We start from the raw sequence: 12,033 nt of genomic DNA on the forward strand, positions 1-12,033 counted from the left end.
GGAATATCCTTTCATTTCCCAGGATGCTTAAATTTCTGCTGTCATCCTTCGTTAAAAACCCAGTTTTCCTATATTGCTGTTCTTCATTTGACTTAATTTGTATCCTAAAATCGCTAGCTTTGAATCTTTAGATAATAACAACTTCCACTTCAAAGAGTGCTGTGGGTTTTTTTTTTATTATTTTTTTTTACATTTACATTTCTGAATGTCCAGTCAGTAATTAGACCCAGTCAAACTTAAAAGTTGTCTGAGCTGATCAGCCTAATTCTCATGCATGTCCTCTCCTAATAGTTTTATGGTATTTTTTAAGCTTTTACTGATAAATGAACATGACTGACCTAATGACGGCCTTCCTACTGAATACAACCCGGATACCTTTTGAAACTGCGTAACTTTGCAAAATGCATCAGCTCATTCTCTAGCCCACAAATGAGTCTTGATGTGTTTTGCAGCTGTGAACATCAGGTGGCCTTTTCAAATCAACCTGCCAGATCATCTGTGTTTGTTGGACAAACATGGCACATAGGTTTCAGTTTAAATTTCTGCCACCAGAGAGAGGTTTTGGTGCATCACAGACTGACAATTATTCAGCTGTGAAAATTTGTGTCTGAAGAATCGTAATATAGTGGGGCTTACAAAAAATGCAATATAATATTTTCCATATGAAGACATTTTGCCCATATATATGAATCTTAGCGAATCTCTACAGATACAAGCAAGCAAACATTTCCCATCTAAAAAAACAAAGAAACAAATTGGATTCACATTCTCCACTACCCACTCTTTGGCATAGTAGTCTCTTTTTTTAGTCTCTTCATCTGTCTTCTATCTCCTCCTTAGGCCATGTTTGCAGCTACCCTGAAATCATAGAGTTAATAGGAAACCGCAAGAAATATGGTGGTTCTATAGTGCGGTTAATGGAGAAAGTAAGTATTCAGATGGTTCTGCTGTTTTTAAGTGTGCGGTAGAACCCTCTCTGCATGCCTTTTTTTCTTTTTTTTTCTGTTCCATGCATGTAGGCCATGTTTGCTCGCTACGTGCCAGAAATTGCTGCTCTCATCCTTAATCGGAAGAAATACGGAGGAGTTATAACTCAACACGAGGCAGAAAGTAAGTTGAAATCCAGACAAGGTGTGGTTGTGTGACTAAAGTGCACCCCTGTTTTAAGTTATAGGATATCAGGGGCTGGTTAACGTGACATTTTATGTTCATATAGTTTGAGTACAATAGTAAGATAAAGTTAGGATTTAAGTCACACTGCGTGACTGGAGACCTTGGCCATCAGGACACACATGTTCATGCCCCTCACTCTGCTTTCACTCTTCCACTCTTTTTCTACCTACCTTTTTTTTCTTGAATCTACTTCTCTCTTTCCTTCATTCAACACTTTCCTTAAGTCATCCGTGTGCTGTTTATTTTTCTTGTTTTTTGTCCACCTCAACACATCTTGTGTTGCGCTATAATTTAATTTGGACAATAGAGCTTTCATGACTGCTAAACGTTTTAGTCTTGCAACACGCTGACCTGTGGTGCTTCTCTGCAATACAAATGTCCAATGCATCCATGAAGGGTTCAGTTTAAAAAATAAATAAATAAATAAAATGAAGCAAAGAGTCATGAAATCCCTACTATCCACTTTCAAGGATTTTCCCACGAGAGCATAGAAAGACTGAAACATCTGCAAGTGCATTATTATTGGTGGTCTTTTCAAGCATCATCAATCTCAATGACCATTGCAGGATATAAGTTCTTCTACTTTATATTTTTTTTTGTTTTTTATTTTATTTTGCCTGAGTTAGTTCTGCATGCCTTAATCCTCTCCTCAGCTGCATCATACCTGGGATGTTCTTTACGACCTGCCGTCTCGTCGCTTTTTCATTACCTGCAAACCCGATGAAAAAGCCCTAATCGCCGTCGTTTGTCACTGCTGTAGCACATTGCATCATCCGTGCTTGACATTATTCTGGCCCTGATCTTCAGTCAGCTCCCACACCCTTGAATGCTGGATGCCTCGCTCCCATTGGAGGCTCTCAATTGCTTTTTGCTTGCTTTTTTTTTTTTTTGCCTGCTCGGTCCTCGTTCTCGTGTGTGTCTGTGTGGTGTCGACGTTTTGTCTCTTGAATTTTGCCGTGCGTGTGAATTTGACTGTAAAGTCTGTGTGACTCTTTGGTCAGTTTACTATTTGTACAAGAGTGCCACAATGCTTATTGTACATTACTCCTCTTTTCCCTTTGTGGCTCAAACCTTAAGCCCCATCACACTACTGGGTATCTGCCTTTCATTTCAGTGGCATTTGTAGCGCACACAGTTTAATCACCAGGGCATGCATAATTTTTTCCACAACAAACACTTTGCTGCTTTTATACATCATGCATATTTGCACCTCTGTAACAGAAATTTATATTTAATTCAATCGTAGCTTCAACTATCTGCTCAGGCCACCCTATTCTGTCTGCACTAATGAAAATTCAGTCACCTTAGCATGTTAGTTGCGCTTTTTTAAGGGATTTTATGTCACTAGTGACCTTTACTCAACAGTAGCTGAACAGGAGTAATGGCAAGGGAAAGACATGCAGTAAATAATCGGGGACTGGAATCGAACTGGGAACAACTATGTCAAAAACTGTAGTCTCTGTAAACGGTGCTCCTGCTCTATCAGTGAGCCATGTGGCGCCCCAGCATGTTAGATGTGTGCCATGCTTTCTGAGTAATTCCACTAGTACTTATCTGACCACTTGGGGGCACTCTTAAAGCATTACATTTTATGCCCAGGTGTTTGCTATGAAGAAATAACTGAAAAGAGATGGTGATGTCATGGCAAAAAGTAATTTAGACCGATACAACACATTTTAAGCACGCCAGCGAAAAATGTATTTTTTAAACAACATGCTGTGTGTGTCCAGAGCAGACAGATAGTCCTCTTCTTTTTCTCTCTTTTCTGCTAATTTTTCATGGTACCATCTTGCCTTTTCCCTCTTTATTTCACTCCTCTCCATTGTTGCTCCCATCAATTTCAGTCACTCTTCTCAGTGGTGGACAATCTGTAGAGTCAGCAGAACAGTGAGGCTTTAAGGGAGAGGGAAAAAAAGCCTTTGTTCTGCAACATCCGCCCGTCACTGAGATAAGATTGATGAAATGTTGTTTAGCCAGAGACTTCAGCCCTCACTCGCAGAAGGGTGCTGAGTGAAGCCCTTGTCAAAACCAAGGATCATTTCTCCCTCTCACTTTATTTTTCTCCTGCTGCACTACTTTCCGTCACTCCCTTTGGTCAGACACATGGTAATAATCACAAGATACCCCCAAAACACGCAAGCTCCGAGGAGCCCTGGAGTTTTGCAGAACAAATTTAGATAAGTTTAGGAACAGACTATTATCAAAAATTGGTTTGTCATGTGGCTTTCTTGTAGTGCCTAAATTTTCATACATTACCATACAGCAGCTGTCAACACATGAAAAGCAAGCTGGAAATGAGATTAGGAGATTATTGCAACTGACTGATTATGGAGCTTTCAATCGATGAGATCATGATACATTCTAAATTATTCCAAAAGCAACCAAGGTTTCGGCTCTGCTGTCATTTAAAACAAACCTTTCAGGCTATTTGGAAGCTGGAATTACTCCTGATGTTAGATTTATGTTTAATGTTAGCTTTGGTGAAATTTCCTGCTGCACCGTAGCATACATCCATGAGCACACTGACAGCTCGTATGTTGATGTAGTAATGACAAGGGTTATGTTCTGTTGGAGTCCACTGTACTTTGGGCTCTGTGGTTTCCATTATGAGACTGTGGTTTCCATTAGTCCAGACTTCAGCCGACGGTTTGGCACGGAAACTGATTTCAATCCTGGCTGAACCTTGTCAGGGATCTTTAGGAGGAAAAAAATAAAGGGTTATCCATTCGAATTGTTCAGACTGAGACATATTCACTCTGGACAAAAAGAGAAAGGCGTTACATCCTAAGGTACATAGCTTTTGCCCGTCAGAGAAGTTCTAGTATTGCCTATTGTTGTCACAGTTTCCTGAAAGCGGGTTGAAAACTTAACATTGAGTTAAAGTTGAAAATGACACATCTTTATGGCAGGCTTTACATAAATTTTCATCACTGACTTAAGGATTAGAGCAGTAGCAATTAAGTGTGTCCTCTGTTGCTGATGTTTGAGCTCTGTGTTTGTTCATTTCATGTTCCTTGTTTCCTCCAAGGACATCCCGGGATGTTGTCTATGTGCATGCTTTGTGTGCATGTGCAATTTATATACCCTGTTGCATTTAAAATGTTTGTGCTACTTGTTTTTTTTTTTGCTTTGTTTTAAGTTTCTGGATTTTTACGTTTTATCGTAAAGAACTGTGTCAATAATCTTTTTTTTTGTTTGTTTTATTTATTTTTGTTTTTTAGATGCAGTGCCTTAAAAAAGTATTCATCCTTCTACAACTTTATTACATTGCAATTGCTTTCTGTGGTGTATTATTGGGGGATCTTATTAGGTAGACCAACGAAAAGCAGTCCAAATTAAAAACTGCAAAATGTGATTTGTATTTGTCAAGCTTTGGCAAAGTGTGACAAAGGTTCTCGTTTTGCAGCAATTACAGCTTGAGTGTGGTATACTGTGGACATCTAGAGACTAATCTCTTTGCCGCTTCTTCATCCCAAATTACTTAAATTTATCTGGAGATGGAAAGAGTCTGCAAAAATCTATTTTCACATTTTACTACAAATTCTGAGACAGATTTGTTTCTGTACTTTGAATGGATCAGTGTGCCAAATTAACATACTGTACTCTAAACCATTTCATGGCTGTGTGTTTAGTGTTTAGAGGGATGTGCTTTGCTGGTTTTGCACACACCAAATGCTTTGGCTGTAGATATAAAAACGTTTAATTGTGGTCACTTTTAATCAGTACAACTTCTTCCATATGTTTGTGGTAACAGGACTTAAAGATTTCTTTCAGCAATGTTTTTTTCCTCAATATTCTTCCATATAACCTGGATTTTCGTAAAATGGCTTACCTAATACTGGAGATGGTTGATGTTTAAGCATTTCTGGGGCTTTCTCCCTAAACTTTCCGTTGTGTTTCTTAGTCTTTTGATAATGTTTGTTTACTGACCTTCTCTTATGTCTTTACAAAACAAACTGAGAATATGCTTGGATGAAAGAAAACCTAGATGGGCTCTATTTTCTCATTAGGTGACATGTGGAGAAAATTTGTTGCACTGGATTTTGTTTATGGGCATCAGAAGAAAGGGGACTGAATATGAATGATTGCTTTTTAGATTTTTAACCATACCAATAAAATACCTTGAGGTTTGTATTTGTAATGTGACAAGGTGTAAAAAAAGTTCATGAATACTTTTGCAAGGCACTTTAGATTCAGCAAAACTGCAAATTACATGTCAATTAGATGGGAGTAAAGTTGTTTCTTGGTCAGACAACATACATTGCTGCCTTATAGCGAGTGCAGATTGTAACCCAAAAATGTTGTTATATTTGAACCCACCTTTTGGAGAATGGAAAGTGAAAAATACAACACTATCTATGACTTTGGTCAAGTAAATATTTCTCTCAAGACTAAATATTGGTTTGATTGTGGGAAAAATATTTTTAAATGTGGAGAAATAATGTTTAATTTATCAATGTCTTAGCAACTAACATGCTAAGGTGACCTAGTCGTGGAAAAACAGCAGCAAATGCTTTTGTTTATATGTAAATACATTCTTTTTGGATGTGGCCTTTACAGCAATTTAATCTTGACCCATATCATTTCAGTTGCATATTTGGCACTTCTAATCTTATGCTCAATCAAATAGTTTTTTCTGTATAGTTTTACTGAACTAATACAGCAGCTACTCAAATAAGGGAACACTACCTATTTTTTATTTTTTACTTTTTAAGAAATGCGAAACATCTTGTGCCAGATAGAGCAAGCTTCTCGCAGACATCTCAGCTCATCAGCTAGTGAGACCACACAATTGCCTGGCCAACCATTTGATCACGACTACTCATTAGTTTCTGGTAAAGGTCAGAGGCAACATCTGTGAAGAGCATTTTGTCCCACAACATCCCAGAACTGTCATTCTCTTAATATGGCTGTCACATTGCTTTGCCAAGTCTGCTGCAGTTTAGTCCTGCCAAGGCCATATGTTTCAGTGCAGAAGACCTAGTGATCTTGAATATGGTTTCATCTAACACCACTAAATATATTTTCCTTTGAACAAGCCAGATTGAGCCAGACTTCAGTAATGTTCTGTACAGTTTTAAGTCTTGACTTTAAAAGTTAATATCTTCACCACAGCTTCCTTTTTGTGCATAAGAGCAGTATGGTAGATTAATAGGTGATAAGATTTTACGCAGTGCAAAAATATGACAGCAAAATGGCTTTTGTAAATTTTATTTTGGAAAACATTGTGTTAATACAGATCATAATATCTATCCAACGTATTCTGAATAAACTGCACTTTAACTGAAGAGATTCAATTGTCTTCTGGCACATCAGGTATTGAAAAAGACCATGGTCATGACACAGGCTGCTGTACAGGTCTTCATAGGATACTCATTGCTGAGAGTATTGCATTTTGTTGCTCAGAGCCATTCACTCTGTTATAATACTTTTGTTTTTTTTTCAAAATGTATTTTTAGTTATGTAGTACAATTTATCCAATAAAAAAAAAAGGTTGGAATGAAAAAGGCTGTGTTGTCCATAGCCCTCTTCAGGAGACCCCAAATATTCTCTGTCAAATTTAGTTCAGGCGCATACCCAGCCTACTAAAAATCTTTAATTGTCTTGTCGCCAAACAATTCTAACATGGCTTGTGATGTATACCTGGAGACAATAAAGCTTCTGGGTCAGAAGTAAATGTTATTTTATTGGTATTTCGAAGTATTAATAATTTCATCTCTCTTGTGAAAACCCCAATTTCAATAATAATAATAATAATAATAATAAAGTAACCCAAGAGAATGACGCCACCATTCCCACATTTTACTGTGGAAGTCATGTTCATTTGTTGATACTCAGTGTTGTTGTTTTTGCTGACGTTACATTTTGCAATCCTGGCCCAAAGGTTTTGGTTTGGTTTCATCAGATCATAACATGTTTTTCGACAAGCTTTCCAGGCATTTTTGCAATGGTTGTTTTGCTTTGAGAGAAAAGTAAACTGTTTATCCTAGATCTGTGGAGAATACAGTAAGTTGTTGCCACATTGACATTCAGTGTTGCTGTCTGCCTCTTGGCAGTCTCCTAACCAATTACTTTTTGCCATGCTAATATTGTCCCGTATTTTCTATATTTATTCACGATTTTCCCTGTTGTGCCATGGTGGGATTTTTTTGTACCCTCATACAGAGAGGTCTCTTTAATCCTTTGCAACTTGTCTGCAAACTATGGGTTTAAGCCAAGGTTGCTCTTGTATATTAAAATCTAAAATCCAAGTAGGACAGCTGACCTTTATTTCAAGTTAATCAGATTCAACATAATTTATGATAGGTGTGAACTCCAGAAGACTGCTTAAAATAACCAGAAGGTGTTCTGACAAAATATTAGTTGAAGGGTGGTCCTCTCCTATGCAGTAAGAATTCAGAAAAAATATATTTTAATTGACTTACAGGGTCACTTTGGAACAAAAAACAAATTGAAACCATAACATATGCGGAAACGAGCCCGACTTACTGCCGGCAATGCGGACCAGACTCTGACACCGGTCATACAGGGACCTGACAGCCCGTATCAAAGGGCCCGGTACCCCATACTCCCGGAGAACCCCCCACAGGGTCCCCCGAGGGACACGGTCGAACGCCTTCTCCAAGTCCACAAAACACATGTAGACTGGTTGGGTGAACTCCCATGCACCCTCCAGGACCCTGCTGAGGGTGTAGAGCTGGTCCAGTGTTCCACGACCAGGATGAAAACCACACTGCTCTTCCTGAATCCGAGGTTCGACTATCCGACGGACCCTCCTCTCCAGGACCCCTGAATTGACCTTACCAGGGAGGCTTAAGAGTGTGACCCCCCTATAATTGGAGCACACCCTCCGGTCCCCCTTTTTAAACAGGGGACCACCACCCCAGTCTGCCAATCCAGGGGAACTGCCCCCGATGTCCATGCGATATTGCAGAGTCGCGTGAGCCAACACAACCCTACAACATCCAGAGCCTTAAGGAACTCCGGTCGGATCTCATCTACCCCCGGGGCCCTGCCACTGAGGAGCTTTTTGACCACCTCGGCGACCTTGTTCCCAGAGACTGGAGAGCCCAACCCAGAGTCCCCAGGCTCAGCTTCCTCAACAGAAGGCATGTTGGTGGGATTGAGGAGGTCTTCGAAGTATTCTGCCCACCGGCCCACAACGTCCCGAGTTGAGGTCAGCAACACACCATCCCCACTGTAAACGGTGTTGGTGCTGCACTGCTTCCCCCTCCTGAGACGCCGAATGGTGGACCAGAATCGCCTTGAAGCCGTACGGAAGTCTTTCTCCATGACCTCTTCAAACTCCTCCCACGCCCTAGTTTTTGCCTCAGCGACCACCTGAGCCGCATGCCGCTTCACCCGCCGGTACCCATCAGCTGCGTCTGGAGTCCCACAGGCCAAAAAGGCCCGATAGGACTCCTTCTTCAGCTTGACAGCATCCCTCACCGAAGGTGTCCACCAACGGGTTCGAGGGTTGTCGCCGTGGCAGGCACCAACAACCTTGCGGCCGCAGCTACGATAAGCCGCCTCTGCAGTGGAGGCACGGAATATGGTCCACTCAGACTCGATGTCCCCAACCTCCCCCGGAACGTGTTTGAAGTTCTGCCGGAGATGGGAGTTAAAGCTCCGTCTCACAGGGGACTCCGCCAGACGTTTCCAGCAGACCCTCACTACACGTTTGGGCCTGCCAGGTCTGACCGGCTTCCTCCCCCACCACCGGAGCCAACTCACCGTCAGGTAGTGGTCAGTGGACAGCCTACAACAGCCTACAACCTCTCTTCACCCGAGTGTCCAAGACATACGGCCGCAGATCAGATGAAACAATGACAAAATCGATCAACGAACTGCTGCCTAGGGTGTCCTGGTGCCAACTGCACATATGGACACCCTTATAATTGAACATGGTGTTCGTGATGGACAATCCGTGATGAGCACAGAAGTTCAACATCAGAACACCACTCGAGTTCAGATCGGGGGGGCCGTTCCTCCCAACCACACCCCTCCAGGTCTCACCGTCATTGCCCACGTGAGCGTTGAAGTCCCCCAGTAGAACAAGGGAGTCCCCAGGAGGGGCACTCTCCAGTACCGCCTCTAAGGACTCCAAAATGGGTGGGTAATCTGAACTGTTGTTCGGCCCGTAAGCACAGACAACAGTCAGAACCCGTCCCCCCACCTGTAGGCGGAGGGAGGCTACTCTCTCGTTCACCGGGGTAAACCCCAACGTACAGGCGCCGAGATGGGGGGCAACAAGTATGCCCACTCCTGCCCTGCGCCTCTCACCGTGGGCAACTCCAGAGTGGAAGTATGTCCAGCCCCTCTCAAGGAGACTGGTTCCAGAACCAGAGCCATGCATCGAGGTGAGGCCAACTATTTCTAGCCGGAACCTCTCAGCCTCGCACATTAGCTCCGGTTCCTTCCCCACCAGAGAGGTGACGTTGCACGTCCCAAGAGCCAGCTTCTGCAGCCGAGCATCAGACCGCCAGGGTCCCCTCCCTCAGCTGCTGCCCGTTACACACTGCACCCAACCCCTTTGGCCCCTCCGGCAGGTGGTGAGCCCATTGGAAGGGGGACCCACGTCTCCTCTTCGGGCTGAGCCCAGCTGGGCTCCATGGGTAAAAGCCTGGCCACCAGGCGCTCGCCATCGTGCCCCACCTCCAGGCCTGGCTCCAGAGTGGGACCCCGGTGACCCGCGTCCGGGCGAGGGAACGCTAGATCCAAGGTTGTTGTGCATCATAAGGGGTCTTCAGGCTGCGCTTTGTCTGGTTCCTCACCTAGGACCTGTCTGCCTTGGGTGACCCTACCAGGGGCATAAAGCCCCAGACAGCTTTAGCAGGTTAGATTTGTGGCACAAAAAAAGAAAGTAATTGTCTGAAGCACCACATGGTCAAACATAACAATATTTCAATTTCTTTCTAAAGCAGTTAACATTTTTCACTTGATCGCAGGGTACTCAGAGGAAAAACAGGGACGCAGCCTTAACCCTAAGAACCATCTTAAGCAACTCCTGTCTCCTTTTTGGCTGTAATCAGCTCTGCGCATTTTCTGTCAGATTCCCCAGTCATAATGCTGAAAGTTGCCAAGGAGCTGCCAAATACTCTGGTCCTGTTTAGAGTCTCTGTCAGCCACAGGCCTCTGAATCATTTTGAGAGTTTTAGTAATGCGCTGTATAAAAGCACGGGGTTATTGATGTATATGTCTTTGTCAAAATCATTTCTGCTCACAAAGGGCTGGTTTGGCTGAAGTGACAGTTTTTATATTGAGAACGGATGACAGTCCAAGCATTGTGGGATTTGTGATTATATCTTAGATTTTCTGTAGTGGTGCAGAGTTAAGTATTTGATTGCACTGAATTTAACTTCTTCCATTAAATGGGGGTGAGGGGATTCACTCACATGGCAACAAAGATATAATTCAGTTACTGGTTTGCTTTGAAAATGCATTACTTAACATTGAGGTTGAGGCCTTTTTTCACTTTCTATTTGAGCTAATGTTGTACTGCTTTGGTTTGTCTGATTTTCTTTGGGAGACATGCCAGTGTCTGCAGTGATTTATGCTGGCCACTCAAGATGTGTTCCCCCCTTTCAGGCACATTGTGGTCTGTGGTCATATTACCCTCGAAAGTGTCTCCAACTTCCTCAAAGACTTCCTACACAAGGACAGGGATGATGTCAATGTAGAAATTGTTTTTCTCCATAAGTAAGTTCATCTTTTCCTTCTTCAAATATGTAGGGCAGTGCAGAATGTTATGCTTTATAGAAGGTGTCCTCACATTTTCTAATCCTTTTTATTGTGTTCTCTGTATGATAGTATTTCCCCTAATCTTGAGCTGGAAGCCTTGTTCAAACGCCATTTTACTCAAGTCGAGTTCTACCAGGGATCGGTTCTCAACCCTCATGATTTGGCCCGAGTAAAGGTATCATTCCTGACCAAATCCCTCAAAATCCAAACAACACTCAGACAGCCACGATCAAGCTTACTTTTTAAATTGAGTTTTTGAAAATAGAGAGCATTCATTCTGCATACCGTTCAAGTTTGAAAAAGGCTATTTTGCAAAAAATAATAACATGCTTTCAAAAACAGATGGTGGTAAAAACAAAAGACTGGATAAAATATGTATTCTGTTTGCCATTATTGTGTTTTAAAACCATTTGCTTATTTGGTTCTTCCCACAAAGATCGAGTCAGCGGATGTGTTAGAATTATTATTTAATCTTTCTTATATGAAGCTTATAGTGTTATGCCACTTTTAGAAGTTTGTTCTGTCTGTTGTTCGTTCACTTCTTGTGTTGCAGAAGATAGCGGCAGAACAAGAACACACCCCAACGACCTCGAGGAGAATGTGCTGTTCAAGTTATCTTATATGGATAAGAGTTTGCTGTGTCAAACAGAGTATACTTCCCCCCCCTTAGCTCCATGTAATTAGGGCATTCCTGATCTAATAAAAGAGCGAGGTGAGCAGAGAAACTTCAGAGTGTTGGTCGGAGATTGTAACTGAAGCTTTCTCTGAGGCACTCTCCTCGCGAGTAAAAACTATTTACTGACTCTTTGTCTCTGTTTTTTGCAGTGTGTAAGAAATGTCTTGTGTTTGAACCTGACATTTAATTGGTCCTTCGAGCCGGAGTCCGATACACCAGACGATTCCAGCGAGTGAGTAAAAAAAACCAGGAAGTCTGTGCACAGCATTTAAGACCCTTTCCGGACTGGTCCTTTTTTCTCACGAGCTGGAGTCCGACGGTTGACGGTTTTCCTCAGAGACTGGAGACACAGTGAGTAGTTTCAGTTTAAAACCAGTATGTATGGGAACGGTAAAAAATTGGAATAAAACCAGTTAAAGTCCGCGGGAGGCCAGACTCCTCTA

The 12,033-nt window shown here is 42.2% G+C and overlaps 1 protein-coding gene and 1 long non-coding RNA gene across 10 annotated transcripts in view; both read left to right on the top strand.

The window, feature by feature from the left end:
* Positions 1-12,033, top strand: part of anks1b (ankyrin repeat and sterile alpha motif domain containing 1B) — a 201,311-nt gene that overhangs the window by 136,195 nt on the left and 53,083 nt on the right. The window lies entirely within an intron of this gene.
* On the top strand, positions 1,083-11,366 carry LOC145550197 (uncharacterized). The gene is made up of 4 exons (XR_014086090.1): positions 1,083-1,110; positions 10,762-10,872; positions 10,984-11,089; positions 11,351-11,366. It is a non-coding gene; the product is annotated as an uncharacterized LOC145550197 (long non-coding RNA).

This window comes from Poecilia reticulata, chromosome 23 (assembly GCF_904066995.2).
Source record: "Poecilia reticulata chromosome 23, P_reticulata-male-v2, whole genome shotgun sequence".
In the NCBI taxonomy this organism is placed as follows: Eukaryota; Metazoa; Chordata; class Actinopteri; order Cyprinodontiformes; family Poeciliidae; genus Poecilia; species Poecilia reticulata.